The sequence below is a fragment of the Hemiscyllium ocellatum genome, chromosome 34 (genome assembly GCF_020745735.1).
Source record: "Hemiscyllium ocellatum isolate sHemOce1 chromosome 34, sHemOce1.pat.X.cur, whole genome shotgun sequence".
Classification (NCBI taxonomy): Eukaryota; Metazoa; Chordata; class Chondrichthyes; order Orectolobiformes; family Hemiscylliidae; genus Hemiscyllium; species Hemiscyllium ocellatum.
Window position 1 is genome coordinate 39,321,201 of NC_083434.1, and position 6,000 is coordinate 39,327,200.

The window sequence follows — 6,000 nt, forward strand, 5'->3', positions numbered from 1 at the left end:
TCTCCAAACTTCCAGCATATCACATTTGGTGTCGATGATAGAAATACTTCTACTAGGGTCCTGCAAATCTCTTCCCTAGCTTCCCACAATGTCCTAGGATTCAACTGATCAGGTCTTAGGGATTTATCTATCTTTATGCATTTTAGGACCTCCACCAACTCCTCTTCTTTTCAAGGTATCACTATGTATTTCCTCACGTTCCCTAGCTTCCATGTCCTTCTCCATAGTAAGTACTGACGTGAAATATTTGTGTGGTATCTCCTGTGGTTCCACACATGGATAGTCTTGTTGATCTTTAAGGGGTCTATTCTTTCCCTAGTCACTCTTGCCTTTAATATACATGGAGGATCTCTTTGCATTGTCCTTTATCCTTTCTTCTGGGGAAGCTAACTCATGTCCCCTTTTTGCCCTCCTGATTTCCCTCTTAAGTGAACTCCTATACCCCCAATACTCAAGGGATTCACTTGAACCCAGTTGGCTATACCTGACATATACAGATTTATGAAATCATGAGGGGCACGGATAGGGTAAATGGACATGATCTTTTACCTGGGGTGGGGGAGTCCCGAACTAGGGGACGTAGGTTTAGGGTGAGAGGGGAAAAATTTAAAAGGGGCAATGTTTTCATGCAGAAGGTGGTGCATGTATGGAATGAGCTGCCAGAGGAAGTGGTGGAGGCTGGTAATAAATGCAACATTTCGAAGGCATCTGGATGGGTTTATGAATAGGAAGGGATTAAGGAATGAGGGCCAAGTGCTGGCGAATGGGGCAAGATCAGGTTAGGACATCTGGTCAGCATAGAAGAGTTAGACTGGACAGTCTTTTCCATGCTGTACAACTCTATGACTCTATATGCCTCCTATTTCTTAACCAGAGCCTCAACATCTCTAGTCATCCAGTGTTGTCTACCTCGACCAGCTTTTCCCTTCTCACTAACAGGAGCATGCTGTTCCTGAACTCTTTTACCTCGCTTTTGAAAGCTTCCCACTTGACAGATGTCGCTTTACCTGCAAACAGCCTTCCTTAGTCAACATTTGAACGTTCCTGTCTAATACCAAAGGCCAATCAACATCTCCCCAGTTTAGAACTTTAACTTGTAGTCCAGGCCTATCTTTTTCCATAACTATTTTAATACTAATAGATTTATGATCACCGGTCTCAAAGTACTGCCTCACTGACACCTCATAGAATCCCTACAGTGTGGAAACAGGCCCTTCGGCCCCTTAAGACCACAACGACCCTCCAAAGAGTATCCTATCCAGACCTATTCTCTGACCCTATTACTCTACATTTACCCCTGACCATTACACCTAATCTACACATCCCTGAATGCTCTGGGCAATTTAGCACGGCCAATTCACCTAACCTGCACATCTTTAGATTATGGGAGGAAACCACAGCTCCCAGAGGAAACCCACGCAGACGCAGGGAGAATGTGCAAACTCCACACATACAGTGGCCTGAGGCTGGAATCGAACCTGGGTCCCTGGTGCTGTGAGGCAGCAGTGCTAACCACAGAGCCACAATGCCACTTATCATGCTTTGTTTTCCCAAAGAGGAGGTTGGGTTTTGTCCCTTCTTGAGTAGGGCCATCTACGTATTGATTGAGAGATTACTACCATTGAGGACTTTCTCCTTAACATCCTGCCTAACTCCCTATATTCACTCTGACTCTTTCTGCCAATGTCATTGGTGCCAGTGTCATTGATACCAATGTGGACAATGACCTCTGGTTGTTCATGCTCTCCTTTGAGAATTTGCTGCAACTGCTCCGAGATGTCCTTGACCCTGGCATCAGGGAGGCAACACACCATCCTGGAATCTTGCTCACAGCCGCAGAAATGCCTGTCTGTGCCCCGGCTAGAGAGTCCCCTATCACAATTGCTCACTTGGACTTTGCCATACGCTGTTTAACAGTCATGGTGCCAAGGAATTGGCTGTTGCTATTTTCCCCTGCAAGGCTGTCCTCCCCAAAAGGATCTGAAATTGTATACTTGTTTGAGAGGGGGCTAGCCAGAGGAGACACCTGTACTACCCGCCTACCTCTTCTAGCAGTCAACCATCTGTCGACTGAAATGCCCTTAGACCAACTACCTGAACCTATATCTTTCACACTCTCTGCCTCCTGTGTGTCTTCAGTGTGTTCAGCTGTCGCTCCAACTGATCCAAGCAGTTTGAGAGGATCCAGAGCCAGAGCTACTCATACACCCCACAGACGTAGTCACCAGGGACAGTCAACTGCTCCCTGATCTGCCACCTCTGACAGGAACACCTGACTGCACAGCCTGAGAGCAAAGAGAAGACATTCTAGAATGGAGATAAGGAGAAACTTCTTCAGCCAGAGAGTGGTGAATCTATGGAATTTATTGCCACAGAAGGCTGTGGAGGCCAGGTCATTGAGATGGATAAATTCTTCATTGCCAAGGGGGTCAAAGGTTACAGGGAGAAAGTGGGATAAAGGGGTTGAAAACCCAATCAGCCATGATTGGATGATGGAGCAGACTCGATGGGCCAAATGGCCTAATTTCTGCTCCTATGTCCTATGATCTTATAGTCTTATACCACTTCACTGACTGCCATCCCTACCCCTTTAACAACAAGCTGACGTAGGGTACCTTACCCTAACCTTGTGGTTGCTGGCCCTCCTTAACAAAGCCCGGTATTCACCTGGGCCTGCTCTTAGGTCGAACCAGCAACCACAGAGCAACCCTTTGCAAAAAAACAGCCAGAAGCAATGGTACCCTCCCTCAGTTGCCTAAACCCCTACACATAGCTCAGTTCCCACCGATTGCATACTCTTGCAGTTCATGTTTTGCTGATCTAAGTGCAATATGGAAATATCAATAGTCAGTATGCAACAATAACAAAGCACGGTTGATCAATACTGCAGATGCTGAAAATCAGAATCGAGAGTGTGGTGCTGGAAAAGCACAGCAGGTCAGGCAGCATCCGAGGAGCAGGAGAATCGATGTTTCGGGCAAAAGCCCTTCATCAGGAATGAGGCTGGTGAAGGGCTCTTGCCCAAAACATCGATTTTCCTGCTCCTCGGATGCTGCCTGATCTGCTGTGCTTTTCCAGCACCACACTCTCTATTACGGTTAGTCAACAGTCAGATCCTGGCTGGATCTAGGCAGTGTGGCTCTCTCTCTCTCGCAAAGATGAGAAAGATTTTCTCTCAGAGGGTGGTGACTCTTTGGAACTCTCTTTCCCCAACAGCGGTGGAAGATGGGCCATTGAATATTGTTAAAAGCAGAGGGGCTACAGATTTGTCACTAGCAGATCGGGGGTAGTTTGAACTGTGGAGCAAAGGCCAAAATCAGATTAATCATGATCTTAATGAAAGGAGGAGCTCAAGGGACTGAATGGCCTACTCATGTGTTTGTTCACCCATTTGTAGGTGGCCCCACTTTCTGGTACCTTGTTTGGAAGAGCATGTGTAAACTGTGTCAGAAAGGATCAGTTTGAAAGTATAGGAATGCTCTCCTGGGGATTGTTTAAGGGAATCACATCTGTGTCACTGGGAAATAAACCCCACTCTCCCTCCAGTCATCACAAAGTTAAAGATTTTATGAAAAATGTTAAGTTTGCCAACTTGCCCGACCATCAGACCGAGGCTGATAGCACAAGTCAGGTTTATGTACCACACAAGAATGACTATTTATTACAAATAATTAGTCTCCAGCTACAGGGAAACAGATACAAACCATTGGCAATAGTACTACCAATTCAAGCTCTAACCCCTGTATAAACCTTCCTTTTCACACAGACATGTGAACAGACAGGGTTAAATAGGTGATGGACTTAGGGGAGTAACTGGAAAGATAGTTCAGTAATCTTTGTTCTTAGTCTGTGTTATTGAGATAGTCTTTGTCTTCTCTTCAGCTGACTACCACACTCCTTCAGTTGTCCTTCTCCGGATACTTCCACTGGTTTGTAAGAAGATGACCAATTCACTTATAACAAATCTTGGAATTGTCAGTGAAAAGTCAAAGCTCACAATAACTTGCAGGAAAGTGAAACTGGTTTTCTTCAGGGTTACAGTGAAGTTTGACTGCAGGGAACAGAGAGACCACTCTTGAGGTGGGGAAGGACTGAACATGTCTTTCTATGTAACTTATTCCCAGCTCCAAGCAGTTCAGTTACTACAGAACAAATCACACAGTTGTTGGCAGGCAAAAAGGTTTCTGTTGTTGATAACTGGTCACTCGTCCAATCAACTTCTCATTGCCAAAAAACGCTGCATCAGTCCATTCCCTTGACTCCAAATTGTGTCCAGTTCTGCTTGATCGACCAGTTGTTTCCATGATATTTGTGACGGGTCTCTGGTTACTTGCCTTGAAAGCCACAGCCAGTTCTTTCAAACTGTTTTTTTTTCAAAACAGCTCTTTCTCATTTCAGTCTCCAGATTTTAAAGCCACAAAAATAAAAAGGCAGCGTCCTTATGAGTACTGTGCTGAAGATTACAACAGATCGGAAAGCCTTTCTAAAAGGACCCACCTACCTATAAAATGGAAAGAAATGAACATGAAAAGGGTGTCACGTGCAAAATCAAAGAAAGATCTGGCATTTCTAATGTACTTATCGTAAACCTCTGGATGTCTCAAATTGCCTTACAGCCTACAATGAAATTCTAAAGAGTTTTAGTGCATCATGGCAAACTTCTGTAAAAAGCAGCGTAATAATGACCAGATACAGTAATTTGTTTGTTGTGATATTGATTGAGGGATAAATATCAGCTGGTATTACAGCTGCCCCCGGCTCTGCTTTGAAACAGTCCCACGGGGGTTTTAACATCCACTCGGTCAGGCAGACGGAACGTCAGTTTAATGTTTCATTTCAAAGACAGCACCTCGACTTTGCAGCCCTCCCTCAGTACTGCACTGCAGCATCAACCTTGAGTTATGAGCTCAACCCTTGCAGAGGGACCTGATTACAGGACCTTGTGGTTCACAGGCAAGAATAACATCAGCTGGAACATACCTCCACCACTGCAGCATGGTCCGACATCATGTCAACGCCTTCGGCATTTCTAACTGGATCTGAGTTTGGAAAAAGTGCTCCTGTTTTTAAAATCTGTCATTACTCTCTTGGGTCAGGTATCTGTATCGATTCTGGCTCAATACAAACAGAAGCAAAATACTGCAGATGCTGGAAATCCAAAATAAGGACAGAAATCACTAGAGAAACTCAGCAGGTCTGGCAGCATCTGTGGAGAGAGAAACCAGAGTTAATGGTTCGAGTCCTATATCACCCCTTGTTGGATTCAAGTAAGGTCATAAAGAAGAATGATGCAGGGCCCACAACGTTAACTTTGTTTCGCACTCCACAGACGTTGCCATACCTGCTGAGTTTCTCCGGTGTTCTCTGTCTGTCTTCATGCAAACCGCATGTGTGAAAAATGAGGTGTTCCTTTCAGTTTCCTGTCTTTTTGTAGATTTTCAGGAGAGTTTCAGAAATTTGCCAAAGTTAAAACGTTTGGACTGATGTGGAATCAGGAGATTACACAAATAGTCATCTCAGGCGACTGACTGTGTGGAGTTTGCATGTTCTCCCCGTGTCTGCGTGGGTTTCCTCCGGGTGCTCCGGTTTCCACCCACAGTCCAAAGATGTGCGGGTCAGGTGAATTGGCCGTGCTAAATTGCCTGTAGTGTTAGATAAGGGGTAAATGTAGGGATATGGGTGGGTTGCACTTCGGCGGGTCAGTGTGGACTTGTTGGGCCGAAGGGCCTGTTTCCTCACTGTAAGTAATCTAATCTAATCTAGATCGCTGTCGTTTTCATTTTGACAGAGGAATGACAGCATTAGGTCGGTTGTGTTTGTTGTGAGGACAGAGGAGTGTGGAGTTGCATGTAAATATCAAACAGGCAGTAGGATGGATCTCTGCAGCAGGGTTAGGTTCTTTGTTTCTGGGATATGGGCATCAATGGCAAGGCCAGAATGGTTTGCCCATCCCGAATTACTGTTGATCATTTCAGAGGACAATTAAAAGCCAACAACCAG